The following is a 22,966-nucleotide window of genomic DNA, read 5'->3' on the forward strand; positions in this document are numbered from 1 at the left end:
ACAGTACATATGTGTGTGCATGCGTGTGTATTTATATGGTGGGGGGGCTCCAATGTTTGTATATGTTCATGGGGGGGGCCCCAAAGAAAAAGGTTGGGAACCACTGACATAGACTAAAGTCACCATCATGGAGAAAAGTGTTTGCTTTAGGTGGGCTCATAGCTCTAAACCTCCTAATTTAAATTTTCTATTTGGGCTTTTAAGAATTTGCTTGAAAAGTTTGTTCATTATAGCAAACAAAATGAAGTACGGCACAGCATGTGATGAGATAATAAAATCCGTTGATGTTTACCAATGTTTAATCCATTATTAGAAGTAATAGGCCAGATTTGGGGCAAAATAAAAGCAAACTGTGGCCCAGAATAGGGTCAGTTCTGGTTCATTTGGTTGAATTCTGGCTAATATGTGGTGTTGCTTTGGCTTATTTGTGGCCCAGATCTGACAAAGAGAAGTTGACCGCCCTAGAGCAATCATTCCATTCAGTATGTGGTCCAGATGTGTGTGTCTGGTGTGGGCTGGATCTGGCCCAGAATAAAAGCAAACTGTGGCCCAGAATAGGGTCAGTTCTGGTTCATTTACTTGAATTCTGGCTGATATGTGATATTGCTATGGCTCAGTTTTGGCCTAGATCTGGCAAACAGGAGCGGACCGCCCGAGTGGCATCATTCCATGCAGTATGTGGGCCAGATCAAAGTGTCTGGTATAGGCCGGATTTGAGCCATGTGAATTTTGCTAGCTGGGTTAAGCTATTTTTCTAAAATTAGAAGGAAAAAAGAAAAATACAGCACAGGTATTGACATATTGAATTGAGCTCTGGAGGACATTTTAAAAGCCACACAATAACATGTCAGAATGATGATTGGATTTCAGTGGAGGCATCCATTGGAGAGCTTTTGCAGCAAGACGTAAGCGCAGAGAGAGAGAGAGAGAGAGATAGGGGCAACTCTAAAGTGAAGTACTTCTCCAAACTCTCTTAAAAGTGCTTACATGAAAGGAAGACACTTTATTTTGTTTTGAAAGGTTCTCTGCAATTTTACAATCTTTTACATGCTCCATTTCACTCGGTTTTGGCATGTTCTTTTTCTCTCTCTGCTGTATCCTTTGGGATGATTCTTATTTCATTGTTTATGTCATGTTTGTGCAGCTAAGAAATTCTATTCTCTGACGCTGTTTTTCATTGACATCTTTTCAGAAACCAAATTGGCTTGGCCTTTAAAATCATCATGAACTAAATATGTTCCTTGTTAAGAACAAAAAGAAACACCTAATCTGACCTGTATGAGCACCACTGTGACTAATGTTATAAGCTGTGATCTTTAGTGTCCTTGTTAGTGTGGCAGGTGGCATAAAAATCCCTCTTTGATTTGAGTGGAACCAGTTGCATACTCAACAAATTGGCAATTAACACAACGACTTCAGTTTTATTGCTTGTGGAGTATCTTCCTTTTATTTTTATTCATTTTTTTTTCATTTTTTTTATTTATTTATTTATTTATTTATTTATTTGTATTACATTTATTTTTTTAAGAATGCCAATAAATAAAAAAAAGTAATCAGAATGTATAACCACACTTATTGTAAAATTAAGTTTCTTTTAAATCATTTAAAGCAAATGATATGATCTTAATTTCATTAGCTGTTGCTAAATGCATCTCTTACTATATGGTTGCAATCGTCTTGACCTTGATCACAATCATTATCCATAAAATCAAAATGGTTTGCTACCCAACCGAGTAATGCAGTTCATAAATAGCAGTCGGAGGCTTTGACTTTACATTCAATCTGTATTCCACACCGTTGTGTGCAGGCTTGCGTTCTTTTGGAAATATCACAACATATTACAAAGCTTGTCTTATACAGAGGTAATCACACACTGAAAAAAAGAAAAGGAAAAAGGAAAGTCTTCACAATCATTGTTTTCCTTGGCATCTCTGATGTAATCAGTCTGGTTTGGGCTTTTTTTGGAACGATTGCTTGAATTCATTTGCCTACAGGATCACTGGACTGAAAACTTGATTCATGATCTGAAAGCAAATAGAGAAGCAAAATAAATGATGAGACTAAAATATATGCATACTAAGGTAGTAGGCAATTTAACATTTGCTTTCAGCAGCTAATTTGTGTTGTGCTGTTTTATTACACCACTCTCTGGGATACTTGATTCTGATTGTTCAATCACAACATTCCAAGGTATATTATTACTGCTGAAACTAATAACACAGCCTCATCTGAGTACTACAAATCATCTTGACAATTAGTGAGTATATTATTAGGCATATTTTGCTTGATGTGGTTCAAAAATGTTCTTTTGTAAACTCCCCCAGGAATGTTCTCGCAAATATCACCAGATTTTACTCTGCAGACCATGTTGATCACATTTTGTGGGATTTGTGTCAATAGGTTAACCTTTTTTTGCTGGCACATGACAGATATGCAGGTGTAATGCCAAACTGCATCTGAGGTTGTCTTTCTGCAATGCTTACAATATATTGACACCAAACTTTAGGTACGTCATTGTCACCTAACACTGACCACAGCACATTAAATTTGTAACCATGCCACCTATAGGTCAAAAGTTTTAAACTAATAAACCATTAATATGTTAAATGTTTATTTTTTTATTTATTTTTTTATTTATTTTTTCACTTGAGGTGAAACATACTTCGAATGCATAGAAATACATCTGATACTACTCACTAAACTTGGTGCTTTTGGACTGCTTTGCTCATTCTTCCTCTGGACAGCTTTGCTGATTCTGGCTCAGCATTGCTTGGTCCCGGTATGGCTGCTTGCAGCTATATTTATACTTAACTTTCATTCATTCATTTATTAATTTTCCTTCAGCTTTGTCCCTTATTCATCAGGGTTATGAGCCGTCAACCTATCCAGCATATTTTTATGCAGGGGATGCCCTTCCAGCCACAACCCAGTACTGGGAAACACCTATACACGCTCACCATTCACACACACACTCATACACAATGGCCAATTTAGGTCATCCAATTCATCTACGGAGAATGTCTTTGGACTGTGGGGGAAACCCCAACAAACCCGTGTAGAACTTGCAAACTCCACACAGAAATGCCAAATAGTCTAGCCACGATTTGCACCAGTGACCTTTTTGCTGTGAGGTGACAGTGCTAACCACTGAGCCATCATGGTATACTTAACTTGTGACTGAATAATATAACGGTTAATGAAGGCTTTTGAGCCGGTGTGGTGTAGGTTTTTTCTTGTTTAAGATTTGCTTATTTAAAAAGACTATATCAGTATGACTTATTCCAATGTTTGTTGCATAATTGATTACTTTTGTGTCAGGTGGATTTGGAATAAATGTGAATAAAGTGGAATAAAGTGCGGTTGCTTTCTCTAAATGAAGTCTTTTGTTCTTATATCACAACCCTCTATTTTTGATAAGCACGTTAGATTTTATTCTGCTTGAACAACCACCTAGATGTAAAATATCCTTAAGTAATGCATCAAGGAATCTGATTTAGTTACATTTATTATTGCAATAACATCTCTCAGAGGGGGGTTTCATGACCCTTTAAGCTATGTTCATGATGCACTTTTCACCCCGTAGACTTTGATTCATATGCATACAAATGGCCAAAGAGTAAGCTAAGCTCCATAGGATACTATATTATGTATAATATAGTTCAAAAATGGTGATCTTTGACCTCTGAATTTGCACATCTCTTTGACACATCTCTACAGAAACGTAAAATATGAAGCATTCATCTTTTTTTAGCCCCCTACTTTTTGCAGCACCATCTGGAATAATTTGTTCAAGCTCAAACTGTGATTGCAGCTTTACAACTGACAGTATGACTGCTGAAATGTCTTTCACTCATTAAGATATGATCACTATTGTTTGTTTTACAAAAAAACTGTCATTCTGAAATGACATGACTATTTTAGATGTTCCCTTACACACAATGTTTTCTTCACAAAACTGATATTTACATTTACATTTTTGCAGAAGATTTGAGAGGCAATTTACAGTCCATTAAAGGCACACATTTTAACAAAGTAAGTGTTCAGAGCGATTAGGAAGATAATTCATAACTGATGCATAACATCAATGATAGTCTACTAGTGATTTATTCTACGTCTTCTTTCCAGTAGGTGCATTTTTTTAGTAAAAGTTTACTGAATCAAGTGCACCCAGTCACAAAGTCTTCGCACAGTCACATACTGTTCATTGCACCCTGATACACACCTCTCAAAAAATGTAACTACACATTGCAACAAAGTAAAGTATACAACATCGGTGATTTCCTGGCTTGGTCGTAGTGATGAGTGTGGACAGGAATAGTTAACAAGTCTAGAGTTCCGAGGAGCTCCAGATACTTTTGTTTTGAGTTTGAGCTACTGCTAGAGTAGTATTGCTAGAGTATTATAATAATATTGTTGTATTGCTAGAGTAGGATTGCTGGAGTACTACAGATTAGTATTTTGGAAGTTTTATTGAGAGCACCGCAGAGAGAACAATGAAGTTTCAATGCTCACAATTGTGCTGGCTATATGCAGAATATATGTGATGGGGTACGCCAATAACTTGATACAGAAGTGTAAAAAAATCCTTTATGGTTTGTAGTTCAGAAAAGTGACATATTGAGCAATATCATGCAAATGGCATGCCTTGACATCTCAACCTTGCCATGAAAAAAATAAAATAGTAAAACCGTTTCTCCATTTTTTGGGTAGGCTGTATTTTACAGTAATGTAAAAATACTCAAAAATGTTAATGTGTTTAAACAAATTTATTTGATTTACCAAAGTCACACAAGTGACACTTTCACATCTGTCTCATCCATAAGGAAGTTTTTTTTCTCATAAATGCAAAAATCTACAATAAAATGTGTATACTTTTTGTTCTAAAGAGAGACAACCCAATTTTTTTTATTAGCATTGTTTGTTTTGGGTTGAGCTGTTTTATTCACAGAATTTCTACAAATTATTTTGCATACTGTAAACTCGCAAACTTTTTGGTCACATCTAAAAAAACATTTTTATTTTTATTTTTTTTAAATAGAAAAAAAATGTTTACAGATTGATATTGTTTCTTTGGTTACTGTGGTTAGTTGTTTTGAAAAATAGAAACAGATGTTTCAATATAACCTTAACATATGCAGTAGCGGAAATAAGTAATTAACACGTCACCATTTTCTCAGAAAACCTATTTCTAAAGGTGCTGTTGGCTTGAAAATATCACCAGATGTTGGTAACAGCCAAAGAAATCTATAAATGCAAAGACAACAATATTAATTAGTTTAAAAATTAAGGTATGTGTAATTAAATGACACAAGAAAAAAGTATTGAACACATAAAGAAAGAGACATAAAAAGGCAGTGAAAGCCCAGACAGCAGCTGAAATCTCTCAGAAGTTATTCAGCAACCCTCTGCCCCTCATCAGTGTAAATTAATATTAGCTGCTTCAGTTCAAGATCTACATCACCAGGATGATGAAGATGAAACCAGACTGGACATTACAGCAAGATAACAATCCAAAACGCAGCCAAGGAAACTCTCAAATGCTTACAGAAAAAAAAAAAAAACTAAGCTGTAGAATGGCCCAGCCAGTCGCCTGACTTAAATACATTGTATTGTGTGAGATTTTACCAAAATATTGTTCCATGTCAACAGCTCTTTAGGAATATTTTTCCTGACGTGTTGAATACTTTCCCCCCACTGTACTTTCTGTGGGAATTTATGTTTTAAGTTTTAACTGCAAAGTCTGTAATTGTTCTATATGGTCATAAAAGATAAAGGACATGTTGGAGCTGTCAAATTTGGTGGTTGATGAAACTTGGTGACTAAGAAACCACCGATAAAGCTTTAAGTTATATATATCTGTCCTTCATTTATTTTTTCCAAAATTTCCCACCAATTTTATATCATCACCGAGGTCCTGTCTGTTCTTTAGAAGGACTTGATCAACATCATGTGCTCGATATGGGAGAGCAAGTAAAGCATGTCAGTGCGTGAAGGGCAAGTTTACGTATCTGCAGTGGGTGAAACTGATAGGCCTAACCGACTTGGCAAAATGAGGATGTCTTCTCCTGACATGTCTTTATTATTCCACTGCTTTATGTGCCATTCATATTCCAAAGGTAATGAAATGACATCAACATATGACTTGAGGGCTCCGTAATGGGGAATGGTAATTTCAGATATTACTTGACTGGCGTGGTTTCTGTTGGAAAAGAATTAGGACTGCTGCTCCTATTAAAGTCTTTGAAGAGGCTTGTGTGTTTAACAAAAGCTCTGCAGATTCCGGAGAAGTGCTATCAATCACAAAATAAAGGGAACAAGTTAATTAAAACACTAATGTGCCAATGGAAGTGATCCGGTGAAGGTGTCACCTTCAAAACACTGCTGAGGTCTGGTGAAAATAAGAAAAGGAAATGGAGAGAGAGAGAGGAACCATGGTTCGTAAGGAAAACCTTATGCACTGGACACAGACAAGCTTGATGATACAGTATATATATATATATATATATATATATATATATATATGGATTATATATTCCACATAATGGAATTTTTACAACGAACAAGCATATGTCTTTATATATTAATAATGGTGTTCGTGTTTTACTGTCATAAAAAAAAAAAAAAAAAACTAAATCTCGCTATCTCTAATCACTAAAAAAAAAAAAAAAAAACTCCTGTATAGCAGTCCCACAATATACTTTCACATCTGACACTCGAATACCCTGTCAGAAGTCTAGTGGCTGGGAATGACCTTTTAACAGTGTGTGCTATAATGTTAATGTTGTTTTTTGTGTTTACATAGATGGGTATGGCCACAGTGTAAATACACCATACAGTTATGAGTTTATGGCCACAATATATGGTTATAATAACATGATATCAATGCCTTTGGGGTTTTCCAGAAGACAAATACCAAAAAATAGCGTAACTGGAATAACTACAGCATGGAGTCGCGATCGTTGATCTCATATAAAGCAAAGGATTGCAATGGCATATAATGACATGTGCAGGTGTTGTAGTGGTGTTCCATTTCTTAGAGGTACATTTTGAAGCCCTTCCCCTTCATACTCTGTTTCAAGGGGAAGGGGCATGGGTACAAAATAGAATTGGGATTGGGCCTTAATGTAATGTGAAGTAAATCCAACATTTATTGATGAAGAGTTAGCAAACAATCGAGCAACAAAGTTAATTTACACTCTCATAAGCATGCACTAAGCGTGCACATGATTTCATTGAATGTTTGCATGGACACAGACAACAGTGTCTTTTTCACAATCTTTCACGTTGATGGAAGTTTTTAAATGTGTGTGTTCTCAGTTCCAAACATTACAATGTGGTGTTTACAAACAGGCAAAATGTATAAAAAGATTCCTATATTTAGGTGAAAATGTTGTTGTGTAAATGTTTAGGCACCTAAAATGCTTTGATATTTGTTTAATTATCAGAATCAGATGTTTTTAGATGAATAAAAGTTAATATACTTTAGTGCATTCATTTAGCAAAATGTCTCTCTCAAGAGTTTACATTTCTATCATACTATCAGGATCTAGTAATTGAATGGTTTTTGTGAGGTAAATGTAATTAGTTGAATTGCTTACATTCCGTTTTATTGGCATATATTCCTGATTGTGACACTGGTTGAGGAATTTAGATTAGACATAAAGCATTTTAATGTGTTTAACTTTTTTATTTTTTATTTTTTTCAGCCTATGTACTGATTATCAATCATATTTCAGTTCATGTGTGTTCCGAGTAACTGGTTCATTCAGAGTCAGCAAAACGATCTCACACCACATTAAAGAGCATGAAAACAGTATTTATTGGTTGATATTTCATAATAAATATGTCAGATTTAAAGCTGAGGCTTAATTTCATACCAGAAGTGACAGAGAAAAAAAAGCCCACAATGATTTATTGGCTGAGAGGCTACACATAACATTTAATGAAGATTTGTTCATGCATCAGTTAAAATCCTCATAGATTAAAAAAATCAATTTCTAGGATTTGAGAACCAATATTGGCTCATGACAATGATCATTCAATTTAAAAATCCAGTTTTTAGAAATGAATGTTCCTTGTGGAATGTTTTTAGCTCTGTTACTGCCGCTTAGCTTTCATGTACAGTTAATTTCACATGTCATCTGATCTCGTTTAGTTATTACTCATTTGTTTCTGCTTCAGATTGTAAATTAATAGATGTCTTTTGTTGGGGTTCACGTCCCCTTAGTTAATTATATTACATTTTGCTTCCTTAACATTAACAAGGATAGTCTAGTCTTCAGAGTCCTCCCCCCATGTCAACAAATGAACCAGAGATGTCCTCTCAAGACAGGGCCTATTAATCCCAGCCAATCAGCTCAAGGTCGTGAGAGTGCTTTTCAACTAATTAGCAAATGAGTAGGGTTTTTACTTCTATGAACAAGTGTTCATTGATGAAAGAATAATGTGGAGAATCATCTAAGAGCTTCATTCTGAGCTTTGTAAGGCACCAATTAAATTGGCGGTAATATTTGGTTGCATATAACTTGCTTAAAATATTTGCTCACAATTTCTGTATCACAAAGTAGAAGAGCCAAAAATAAGCAGAGCTGTTCTAAAGATGTCATGCAGGCCTAATGGCCCACCAGGAGATACGCAGTGAGGTTAGCCTCCAGCTAATGGGCGATTTCTCGTTTCAGTGATTTCTGAGTAAAACTGTTCCATGGTCTTCGGGTCTGTATCAATTCCTCTGCTTTTTTAAGCATTTTTTTTTTCAAACATTGTTTGAAAGACAACAACTCAAGAATTGGAGGAATGTACCAGTTGAATTAGGATGCAAAGTTAACAAAGTTCAATGAATCTGTGCTTTGAAAAATGAGAATGATTAAATGAATCAATTATTTTATGACTACAGTAAGGGGAACTTCTCTGAATTTACTGGATTATGTAAGAAACATTGTCACAACTGTATATAATCTATAAAAAAATATTTATTTTCAGAAAGTGACAATTGACTAGAATAAAAAAAATAAATATAAAAAAGACCATAAACATGTCTCAAACAAATAAATACAGATAAATAAATACATTTCTGAAAATAGCCTATTTGTTTAATTAACAAAAAAATGTTATATTTATTTAGCCTACAGTATACATTAAATTATATTTTATTTATTTATTTATTTATTTATTTATTTATTTATTTATTTATTTATTTATTTATTTATTTATTTATTTATTTATTTATTTATTTATTTATTTAAACTATAATAAATTAAATTACAACCTGTATTTTACTTTTTATTTTGGCTTTAAAAGTTTATTGATAACTAGTCTAATCAAAAGAACATTTAACTGAGCTCTGTGAAAATTTATTTGAATATAGAAAAACAACAAACACAATTATCACAGGTGCAGCATTGTATTAGATTTTAGCAAATATGAACAAAACAAGAAGAAAAAACCTCCACAGAGAAAAAGCCTCTTGCTGCATCGAGTCCTCCACCTTCAAAATTGGCCACTACTAAGAATGAAGCTCAACTGCCCACTACAATTGATGTTTTTCCTGAGTTAGAGAATTTCCCTGAGTACTGCGGGCCACCGCATTCTGTTTCTTGAGATGCACATTACTAAAAGCTTCATCTGTATATATCATAATCCTGAGAAACTGAGAATTACCTAGTGGTCTAGGTACCTAGTTTGGGTTGATGTCAGAGCCCAGTGTCAGGCTGACGTCATTATTTAAAAAATGTCCAACCTAAAATCAACCAAATATCAGTTGTCTATTAATGGTACAGCTTAACGTTGTGTAAATGTTACTACAATATTTCGGTATTCGCCTAATGAATAAATTCTAATAGAAAGTGACAACTGAACAGAATAAGAAATGCTAGTATGTGACGTTGATTTAGGATGTATTTTGGTCCCTTTCCAACAAAAAAAATCAACCAAATATCAACACAATTGTTATTGGATGTCAAAATAATGTTGTACTTACAGTTGAATTATTAGACCGCTTGTTTATTTTCTGTTTGACGGAGAGAAGAATTTTTTCAACACATTTTTAAGCATAATAGTTTTAATAATTCATTTCTAATAACTGATTTATTTGATCTTTGCCATGATGACAGTAAATAGTATTTTACTAGATATTTTTCAAGACACTAATACAGCTTAAAGTGACTTTTAAAGGCTTAACTAGGTTAATTAGGTGAACTAGGCAAGTTAGGGTAATTAGGCAAGTTATTGTAAATGATGGTTTGTTCTGTAGATTATCGAGAAAAAAAATTATAGGTTAAAGGGGCTAATAATTTTGTCCCTAAAATGGTTTTAAAAAAAACAAAAGCTGAAAAAATAACATTATCAGACATACTGTGAAATTTCCCTTGCTCTGTTAAATATTATATAGAAAATATTTAAAAAAGAAGAACAAAAATTTGAAGGTGGCTAATAATTCTGACTTCAACTGTATATGCTGGCTAGACATTGAATTTTTGTCACCTGATGTCACAACCTAAATCTAACCTAATAATAATGTCTTATGACTAACACCAGACGGAATCTGCGAAAGTTTTTTGCTATTTCTGCGGAGAATTTTGCTAAAAGTCTGCGGATTTCTGCTGAATTATTTTGGGAATATCATAACTAAAACCTTAATATATGAAATAAAAAAAAAAAAAAAAATATATATATATATATATATATATATATATATATATATATATATATATATATATATATATATATATATATATATATATATATATATATATATCTTTTTAACTTATATTTAATGTTTAAAATGCAAATTTAAGTAGATTCACTTTACTTGGTAAATAAAGCATGTCATTTAATATATTTAGTAAAAGACAGAAAATATTACTGCACATACTGCATTGTACATAAATCAGATTAGTCAATAATATTACTGAAATTAAAAAAAAAAAAAAAAAAACTGAATAAATATAGATTTAAACACAGGTACTCCAGTAAATAAACAGAATAAATGATGGGCTGAAAATCTGCTGAAAATCTGCTGAAAATCTGCGGAGAATCTGCGTAATTCTGTGCACACAGATTCCGTTGTGCGCCTTCTAGGTAGTTTATGATGGTTTGTTCATGCTATTGTTGATTTTAATTTTAAGCGCACCATTAAACACACAGCCTTTTTATTTATTTATTTTTTTATTTAAAAAATGATTATGTATGTAATTTTATTTAATTTTAATGTTTCACTTTTAGATAAAATTTTATGTGTAATTGTATTTATTGTCATTTCTTTTTAAATTTCTACTTTTTGTTTCAATAATATATGTTAGGCACCTTGGGTCTGAGAGTAACACAATTTTGATTCTCTGTATGTCCTGCACATGTGGTGGAATTGAACAATAAAGCTGACTTTGACCTTTAGACATTCTTTAAACAAAAATCTTCAAACTTTTTTTCTCTCTATTGTTGAATTATTTCCATACTTCATTAATAAAATAATAGGTTATTATATTATTTGCTTGCCTGCAGCTCATGACAACTGTGCACTTGTACATTATGTCTATAGACTTTATATCAAACACCAGAATTCTGTCTACCATAACCTATTGTATAAAAACATCCTCTTCAGGTTAACAGAATCCCAATAGTAAGTACCAGTAATGCAATAAGATCATATCAGACTCAAGTGATGTGCTGGCACTTTTACCATTCATGCATCCTGATATTCTTCTGACATGACCAGAACACAAGTTTCTGTGTAATATCTCCTCAAAATGCATTTTGTAGTTCATAATGGATGTTAGACGTGATTTTTGCAACTTGTTTTGTATAGTGGTGGATTTTAGTGTTGTTTTGCTCAGTGTTAAGTGCTCCCAGAGGGCAAGACGTGCACTGTTTGGACAGCATCGCTGAGAATTCATTATGTGGGACACTTGCTCAGTTAGATTTGTACTTAAATATTCTAGCGTGAGCATGTTTGTACTTGTCCTTACAGTACAGAGCCATGCCTCTTGTGACTTTGACATTTTACATAATGCATTGCTGCAAGCTAAGTCATCAATAAAGACACGTCTGTGTACATTAGCATTGCTCTTAGCTCTGTTAATCACCGCTGGCCTGCAACTGTGCTCATCAATTCTTCATGGCCATGGATCATTTGCATCCCGGTTGAATTCCAATATGACATTTTGTACAATGAAACCCATCCCCGTGCATTTCAAATGTGATTAAATGTCCTGCATCTTCACATTAAGATATGACTTTAGCTTTTTTTTGTCCTATTGTTAATGAAAATCACAAAAAAAGTAATGTAATTATAAGGTATAAACATGCTCAATAGAAATGTAACTTGGATGGCAAAACCCATGAGGCTCAAATATGCGATTAGAAAAAAAGCACACGTGAAATATGTGGAACGCATAAAATAAATGTAAAAATAAGGGATCTTAGAACATTTTTGTTTGAAAGTTGTGATCATGTGAACAACATTGGTGTGAAAATTCAAACCTTCTCCTAAATAATCCTAAAACTAAGCACATGGTTATTGATTTTATAGAGAGAGCACAAAGCAAAACTCATTACACATTAATTAATGGGGATCAACATTTCAGTAAGTAACAAATTATAAATATTTGGGTGTGATGGTGGACAATAAACTTAAGTGGGATGTATGGACTGACTGTATAAGGAAAAAGCTTCAACAGAGAATGTACTTCTTAAAGAAACTAATGTTGACAACACAGGTTTATCATGTTTTATAGTGCTTTTATCGAAAGTATTACATCATTTTGTGTGATCAGTTGGTCAGTTGTGTGATCACCGGGAGGTACGTATTTTTGCAGTTTTTGTTTTTGCAAATCCACAAGAGGCTGCTGTGTGCGCTTTTTCGTATCTCAAATGACCATCAGAGGCCGCTGCCGAATGACCGTCTGTCTGACTGACTGAATGATTGACTGGGCGACAGGCCAATCGACTGACCCACCCTTCTCCTTCCCTAAGCCCAACCAATTTTATCGATTGATCTGCCCACCTGCATACTTTCCTAAACCCAACAAACAATTTACAAAAGCTGTCCAGAAAAAGGAAAGGCCTCGTCTGATTTTTACCACGTTTTCAGTTTTTACCACATTTTTACCCTGTTATTCGATTTATTTTTTGGATTCTGTTTTTGTCTCACCTGATTTCTGGTACCGCTCTTTCCCGGACTCGAACCCGGTCGTGATCATCATGGTCAGCTCCTCTGTGTCTCAAGTCCGCCGACCTACATGACAAGCTAACTGGACAAACTAGTTACAGGGGGAAATCCCTCCACACAGAGGTAAGCAGTCAGCTGGTAAGCACGAAAAGGAATGGCATCATACCACCCTGTAGCATTCGCTTAAAAAATGAAAAATGAATATTTCGCAGTCTCCAGAAACATTCACAGGACCACATTTTCAGATTGAGCCTGTGTTGCCAGAAGATGTCAATGGGGAAGGTGGTAACAACAGCAAATGTTGTTTTGAAATAAAACTAAAGAGCTAGTTTATATAAAGAAAGAGTACTAAGTAAGGCTATCATGATTGTCAATGATGAGAGGCATCCTTTATCATACACAACAAAATTTTACCACCGGTTTATCAATATTGTGTTTTTTAATTACACAATTACGTTTTTAAATTCCTCCTTTTTCAGTTACAGTTGATGCCTAGTAGACTGATATGTCAGATGTCTCTGTGAGTGTATGCTGCAAATTAAATTTTCCTACGGGGGCAAATAAAGATAATAAAAACAAACTAATTAGCTAGCTAGCTGACTAACTAACTAACTAACTAACTGACTGCTAAATAAACTACTAAATAAATTTACACTGCATGGTTCAAGTGACTCAATTCAGATTTTTTTTTTTCTCCCATGTGACACAGATCGGATATGGCCCATGTACGTGTAAGGAGGAAAAAATCACATAGATTTCGATTTACTCAATCAGATTTAGGTCTTATTCGCATGTGGAAAATTATCCGATATGAATCATATTTGTACCCTTGTGGCTGCAGTGTAAGCAGGTGGATCAGATTTCAATCTGTCAATGTGATTTGCATCACTTCAGCAGAGTCCTTAACACAAGGACTAAAAAAAGCTTTTATATTGTCATATAGGGTGACACAGTGGCGCAGTAGGTAGTGCTGTCACCTTACAGCAAGAAGGTCGCTGGTTTGAGCCTCGGCTTGGTCAGTTGGCATTTCTTTGTGGAGTTTGCATGTTTTCCCCGTGTTCACATGAGTTTCCTCCGGGTGCTCCGGTTTCCCCACACAAGTCCAAAGACATGCGGTACAGGTGAATTGGGTAAGCTAAATTGTCAGTAGTGTATGGGTGTGAATGAGTGTGTATGGTTGTTTCCCCGTGATGGGTTGCAACCTGAAGGGCATCCGCTGTGTAAATCATATGCTGGATAATTTGGAGGTTCATTCCACCGTGGCATTCCCAGCTTAATAAAGGGACTAAGCCGAAAAATAAATTAAAGTATTTAATTATGTTAACGAGAGAGATAGAGTGAGAACTAGAGAGCGTAATATCCACCATGTAAACAATATAAAACTGTTGCATACATCACATGCACAAATCACATCATGGACATTACATTAAAATGCCAACTGGTATAAAAAGGCCCAGGCTAAATGAACAAGGCCAAATGAGGACTTTTCTGGCATAAGCTATAGTAAAAAAAACTTGTCAAGAATAATAAAAAATAAAATAAAACAAATAATAAAACCCTGCGGACAGATTAATGGAGAAAAACAGCGCTTTTTAATTATCAGGTGTTAGTCAGCACCCACTCTTTTTTTTCTGGCCATTGCGCCTTTGCCATGTCCGAGAGTTGAAAGTTGCAGAAATCACACTTTGTCAGTTTCTCATTTCTCACAATCAATCAATCAATCAATCAATTAATCAATTAATCAATCAATTTATCAATCAATCAGTGATATTAAACATTACTTGGACATTTTGCTCAGTCAGTCAATCAGTGTCAATCAGTCAGCCAATCAATTAATCCATTAATCAATCAATCAATCAATCAATCAATCAATCAATCAATCAATCAATCAATCAATCAATCAATGATATTAAACATATTACTTGGACATTTTGCTCAGTCAGTTAATCAGTCAGCTAATCAAACAATCAACCAACCAACCAACCAATCCATCATTATCAATCAATCAATCAACCAATCAATTAATCAATCAATCAATCAATCAATCAATCAATCAATGATATTAAACATTTTACTTGGACATTTTGCTCAGTCAGTTAGTCAGTCAGCTAATCAAACAATCAACCAACCAATCAATCAATATCAATCAATTAATCAATCAATCAATAATATTAAACATATTACTTGGATGTTTTCCTCAGTCAATCAATCAATCAATCAATCAATCAATCAATCAATCAATCAATCAATCAATCAATGATATTAAACATATTACTTGGACAATTTGCACAGTCAGGTAGTCAGTCAGCCAATCAATCAATCAATCAATCAACCAACCAACCAATCAATATTAATCAATAAATTATATTAAACATATTACTTTTATTTACATTAGACATTTTGTTCACAATAGATATGTCAAAATGCTGAACCTCTAAAGCTTTCTCTTTTGGTTATAATTAATGTTATTTGCTGTCTATAAGCACTTTGTTGAAAAAATAATTGTGGTTAACCATACAGTGATGTTGGACAGTACACAATCTAGCTGCTGCCCAAGGCCAATAAATATGACAAACTTTTAAAAGATTAATAAATTCTGATTACTTAGCAAAACTGTAAGGTCTTTGCAGTCTTTTGATAGTGAAATACCATAGCTGCTTCTAGTTGAGCTCTAAGTGCCCTATTATTCAGATTCATGGTGCTGATGTCAACTGTTCTGGACGTGTTCATGCTTTTTTATCTCTCGTATTCCAAGCTATTCACGAGTACTCTGATAAATCAGAATTACCATTTGAATCTGTGCCATTACAATGTCTGCAACAGTACAGTGTAATATTATTAGCAAGACAGCTCCATAAGAATGCTTTTAACAGAAGGGGCATTTTCAGTGAGCTTGCATGATTTAAAAATGATATTCCCACAATGGACTCATTTAACAGAAAAGAGAACATCTCTTCTTCGCTGATTGGCACCAAGAGGTTTATTTAACCACGGTGAAGCACTGTTCACACAGAAACATGCACAGCTTTTTTTTTTTTTTAATGAGGAAAAAAATCATAGCTATGCCACGCAAAATTATTGTACTGGCATTATTTCTGGTTACTCTTAATTTTGATATCTTCATTTAAACATTGTGTTGAATATTTTGGAACTATAAGGCAACTATGTGTAAAGTACCAGTTGTTGGAGTATGATTAGAGAGTCTGGCAGCAAATTATTTCGAGACAGTCGAGACAAGTAGCATAGATCAGTGGTTCCCAAAGTATAAGGACAGGGGTATTGTGTAATTTTAGCCTTTTCCAATTTAGACAGCCTAAAATAACTGTTGTATCATATAATAACATTTTACAGCAGAGTTCAACTCATATTGTCTGTTATGATGCATTCAAAATAAACCATTCTTAATATTCATGCATCATTAATTCTTCACACATCAGGATATAATTTTATATATGTACTCATGTACATGTAAGTGGGTCAAGGTGCTGTGAAAAAATAAAGATAAATAAAAAACACCACAAAGGGGTGTCTTGCTTTCAAAAAGTTTGAGAACCACAAGTCTTTGTATGCAATGCTTAATCTATTATTTGCAAAAAAAATAAAAATAAATAATAATAAAAATAATAATAAATAAATAAATAAATAAATAAATAAATAATAATACATAATGTTAAGTCTAAATAGATGATTTTACCATGTAAAACATCATGCTTCATTGTGAAGTCTGGCATTGCCCTATAAATAAAGGTGCCTTGCATTGCAGTTGTAATATAATAATAATAATAATAATAATAATAATAATAATAATAATAATAATAATAATAATAATAATAATAAATTCTTGCAGTATTTATTTTTCATAATTATTAGCCCTGTTTATTTTTTCTTTAATTTCTGTTTGACGGAGAGAAGATTTTTTCAACACATTTCTAAACATAATAGTTTAAATAACTAATTTTTAATAACTGATTTATTTTTATCTTCGCCATGATGACAGTAAATAATATTTGACTAAATATATTTTTTAAGACACTTCTATACAGATCAAAGTGACATTTAAAAACTTAACTATTTTAATTAGGTTTACTAGGCAGTTAAGGGTAACTAGGCAAGTTATTGTATAATGATGGTTTGTTCTGTCCACAAATTTATATAGCTTAAAGGGGCTAATAATTTTGTTCTTAAAATGGTGTTTAAAAAAATTAAAAACTGGCTTTTTTCTAACCAAAAAATAAACAAATAAATAAATAAATAAATAAAATTAGACATACAATGAAAATGTCCTTGCTCTGTTAAACATAATTTGGGAAATATTTGAAAAAAAAAATAAAATAAAATAAAAAACTCAAATGGGGCTAATAATTTTGACCTCAACTGTACATAGTGGAGTGTTATAAAGGAAGTTATTTGCCTTATATTTTTTTATTATTAATAACAAATGTATTTTTAATGTATTTAATAATATTTATTATTTATAATATTATTTATGTGGCCCATCAAAATAAAGTGTGACTAATTATTTATTTTACAACAACTCTGCTTTTGGAAGCCAATAACTATTGCACGAAATTGCGTAAACCAAATAAACACATTTATTCTAGCTCATTACCGGAGACAAATAAAGATGTAAACATCACAAATGATTAGATACCAAGAATACAGTAATACCGGAAGGTAAGTGGACAATGCTACATCCCTGCATATTAGCCACAGTAATTAATGAAGATATTTTTACCTTTAGCTATAATAATTAAATTATGTTTTCTGGGAAGACTAGGTAGAGATCTCTCTTTTTTTCCCTCATGCTGTTGCAGATCTAATTAAAGAAAAGACAGAGAGGCCAGTCACTAGCCATATCATGATATGCAGAAAGCCCTATGATTTCTTTTCTAATTACCGTTCCAGTAATGGGGCTATCAGAAGCCACCCCTCCTCCTTGCGCAACCCGCTTGCGTGTGATGAGGATGAAGGGAAGGAGATTAATTGTCTTGTGTCCATGGGCTGGCAGCTGTGCCCTTCCTGTTGTGCATTTGTAAGAAGGAAACCTTGTGTGGAGGAATTAAACACAGCTAAAACCAGGATTAGACATGCAGCAGGAGGCCACGAAACTTGCCGATTGTATCTGATGAAAGTTAGATGAAATTCTGCTACTTCTTTATCCCTCGAAGGAAAATCTTCACACATTGGTTTTAGTCTAGCATTGTGCTGTTAGAATATGCTGAAGTATTGATTGTTTCAGATATGTTTCATGGCTGATTTTGTACCTATTGTTGTAATTTACTGTTTCTGTTGGGTTATTTTTGGGCTTTGCTGCATACAGTTCAAAGTCTAAAATGTGCAATAAAAAAAAAAAAAAGTGCATATATGTTCAATCATCAATTGAACTTTTGGACATTAGATACACTTCTATCCAATGTGGTAAATTTTACTTACAATATTGGAATATGGCATAAAACATTTGGGAGTTTCTACAAGTTTCTCTAAGTGGCCTCAACACTTCTTTCATAATACAGTTTTTCTTGATTGCTTTGATGCAGCTGTCAACTGAAACCACATTTTCAAAACAGTTAACACACAGGCCTAAACAGCGGCACTCAAGATCAAAATGACACATTTTGCTTGCAAAATGCATATACCATGCCAAAACATTTAAAATATGCAACAAAAACAAAAGAACTTGTGTTAAATACTGTACATATTACAGAAAACACATGTAAACCAAATCAAAATTAAATCTATTAGGAGTATAAGACATAGCCACTATTGACCTCTTCCATACATGCTGGCACAGAACAACAGACCTTCCACTGTTTTTATAAGGTTTGCAGACTGATTGCTAATTGAAGATTCATTGTTAAAAGAGTGTCAAACCAGTGCTTCAGTGATTTCAAACTGATCTTGGTGGTTTCTAATGGTTAGGAATAGATGGTTTCTGTTTGGTTACCATAGCTGAAACAAAGGAGTTTGGACTGCTTGAATAACATCTGTGTTAATTGTTTGAAAAAAAAAAATATTGGGGAAAATGTGTCAATCCAACAAGAAAGAGTTTACACATTTGCAGGACATGTCTTCTGCTCTGCTGGGATAGTGATGAAGAAAATGGAGTGGATCCTAGTTTCTTTAACCAGGTCACAGCAAACAAGAAAAACTGTAAATGTGTTGAGATTTTTACACATATAATAATAATTGTTGTTTCGATACCTTGAATTTAAAGGTGGATGTCCGAGGTTTGGTTACAAAATCATATTCCACAAGTTCATGTGGTTATTAAAGGGTCACAAAACACCAAAACACATTTTTTGAGATGTTGACAGTCATATATATGTCCCACGTTACTAAAAACACTATTAGGACACATATTTAACTAAAAAGTAAAAAAAAGAAAAAAGTTGTTTTTGCGTTATTTCAAGCAAATTTGTGCTTCCGGTTTGAAAAGAAATTTACAAGCTATGTCACAACCATGAGATCCTTGTGTAAATTTCTTTGTGACTGGATGTCTGTACCATTGAGTACAATGTGACGTCTTTGAGCTTTCATCATTAATTCATGAGAAAGACTTGGGTTGAACCAATTAGCGCACTTTATTGTGAATGAGGTGCAACTTCATTAATATGCATGATAGCTTCGAAGATTGTTTTTACCTGTTACAGTGTTCAGACAGCAGAGAGACGCCATGTTGTGTTGCCAACTGTAATTAAAACAAGTGGAAGAAGAATAATTGTTTGGAGACATGGGTCATCAGAGTTGCGTTTATAAATGTGCCGCAACAAAGGTTTTGTTTCCATTTCCGTGATATGAGAGCACAGCTGGACCTGTGTGGATTACAGTGGTCTGCTAACACGCGTTAAAAATATGTTTGTAGGAAACATTTTTACCTAAGAGCTTTTCGCATCTGGGAATAATGAAATCTGGATTTGCCACTCCTTTTTAATAAATACGCGGCTCCAGTTTGTGTTGATTGTCCTGTCTCTACAGATTTGGTAAGTGTGCGATCAATGTGCTTTGTTTATGTTTATTCAGATGGCAAACTTAGTTTGTGTCGTCAACATTACTATAACACTATTAACATTACTTTAGTTTTTAAAGACATACCTTAGTCAAATTGATTTAGTTTGTAAGTTTACAGTAAGATAGCATCAGTACAATGTTTTGGACTGAAAGATGTAAACATGTAAACACCTTAATCAAAGTATTACTGTCTTATAGGACTTTCACTGCAAATCAGCTGTAGTTCACTTAATAAAACTCCCCTTTTCATGCAAACCCTTCCCTCTTTCACCACTCGACACTCCCAACTAAACAAAGCTGGACTCACCCACTTTCCTGACTTTTTTAAAACTAGAGGTGTGAAAAACACCCTTCTGAGACAGGAGGGTTTCATGGCCCTTCAAACAAAATAATTTCATGGTGAAATCATCAATTAGTTCAACATAATCTGTTGAAGCCCCTTCTTTGATGCTCTTCAAGAAATGTATTTGGTAAATCTGTTTCCATTATAGTTTATGCACATGCTCTTTGGATTCGATTGAAAAGCAATTCTCAGTAACAACAACAACAACAACAACAACAACAACTACAATATTAATAATAATAATAATCACCTCTGAGGTATGAATTTTGGGCTACTGTAAATATATATGGGACTGAAGATTGAGTCTTGAAAAAATCTTACCTTCCTCTGACTTTTTCACTTTGATCTAAACTTGAGTTATTAGTTCTGGATCTGAAATTGCTTTGCTGTTAAAATTGCTTTATGTTTATTTATTTATTTGATGCACATACCGAAGGACAGTTCAGGGATGGTTGTAAATAGTTTATGAATTGTACACCAGTGTTAATAGTTAATGCTCCGTAATGTAAAGCTGACCTCATAAAGTTTACTGTTATGTTGGATTTTTACACAATCTTTTAAACTTTGAGCCATGTCTTAAAATATACAAGAGGAAAGGCTTGTTTGAATTCCCTTATTATCAAGTATTCACCAGAATCTTAAGGAACTTATTTTAAGACAGGTCAGTGGCCTGAGGTAATTAATTTTAATTACTTGTTTTGGAGAACATAATCATTTATGATAAGATTAAATCAAATCAATATTATTTCTGGAGCTCGATGCCAAAGCTTGCCATGTTTTAAAGTCTTAAATGCTGATTGATGCAATTTGCATTGACTGAAAAGTTAATCTGCCACTTAACCTTATCATAATAGTGACTCAGTTTTCATTTAGGCTTCATGCTCACATAGTAATTAAAAAGTTCTGCAGCATGCATCGTAATTTACCCTATATGTAAATCTGATACATGACAATACATGAACATATATGTACAATTATAGCTAATATAAGTGAACATGTGTAAATAATCATAATGGTTAAAATGTGAATATGTACTGTACATGTAAATGCCTTTTCAAATTTAGAGTTTTATTTATTTATTTATTTATTTTACATTTGGATAGGGAACATCATCAAAGTCAAAGTTGAAGTCAGCTTTATTGTCAATTCAACCACATGTACAGGATTTATAGATAATCCAAATTACGTTACTCTCAGACCCTAGGTGCCTAACATATAATATTAATACAAATCGTAGAGTTTTAAGAAATAATTTACAAAAAACACCATTTTGCATAAAATGGAATGTAAAAATATACATAAAAAGTAGTCTAAAATATATATGCAAAGAATAAAAATTTGTAAACAGTAAATTACAATGTCATTAAGGGCATATGGCAATAAGTGCATACCAGAGTTGTGCAGATATAGCACAGTATGTAGTGCAAAAAAGGCTTGTTAACAAAATAATTATGATAAAGTGACAGTATCATGATATATAGGGAGGTAGTCCAATGTTGCATAAAGTGACATAAAGTGTCCAGTGCGGATGAATGTGTGTATGTGCTTGTGCGTTGTTTGTGTGTCTGTGTATGTGTGTGTGTGTGTGTGTGTGTGTGTGTGTGTGTGTGTGTGTGTTTATGTGTGTCAGAGTTCAAAGGTGCGTCTACACACTGGAACTTACACAAGGATCTCATTGCTGTGACATAGCTTCTAAATTTCTTTTCAAACCGGTAGAGCAAATTTGCTTGAAATAAGGCAAAAACAACCTTTTTTAAAAACTTTTTAGTTAAATATGTGTCCTAATAGTGTTTTTAGTAACATGGGACATATATATGACTGTCAACATCTCAAAAATTGTGTTTTGGTGTTTTGTGACCCTTTAATAACCGCATGAACTTGTTAAATATGATTGTGTTACTAAAACTCAGACATCCATCTCCAAATTCAAGATATCGAAACAACAATTATTATTATATGTCTAAAAATCTCAACACATTTACAGTTTTCTTGTTTGCTTTGACCTTGTTAAAGATATATTTTTATTTTTAAAGATAGATTTTTTAGTGTCATTTTTAAAAGTCAAAACTTATTGTAATTTGTATTTCTTAATAACTCCAATTCATCATATCACTTTAATCTACAACATAACGTAATCCTTTATTTTAGTAGTAAAACAATAACATAAACTTCAGGTTAATATTAAGCATTTGTTTTAAGTTTATTATTATTATTATTATTATTATTATTATTATTATTATTATTATTATTAATATTATTATCATTATTATTATTATTATCATTATTATTATTATTATTATTATTATTATTATTATTATTATTATTATTATTATTATCATTATTATTATTATTATTATTATTATTATTATTATTATTAATATTATTATCATTATTATTATTATTATCATTATTATTATTATTATTATTATTATTATTATTATTATTATTATTAT

General features: G+C 33.0%; 1 protein-coding gene across 2 annotated transcripts in view; it reads left to right on the forward strand.

The window, feature by feature from the left end:
* Positions 1–22,966, forward strand: part of grid1b (glutamate receptor, ionotropic, delta 1b) — a 720,128-nt gene that overhangs the window by 283,241 nt on the left and 413,921 nt on the right. The window lies entirely within an intron of this gene.

Source organism: Danio rerio, chromosome 12 (genome assembly GCF_052040795.2).
Source record: "Danio rerio strain M-AB ecotype USA chromosome 12, GRCz13ab, whole genome shotgun sequence".
Taxonomy (NCBI): Eukaryota; Metazoa; Chordata; class Actinopteri; order Cypriniformes; family Danionidae; genus Danio; species Danio rerio.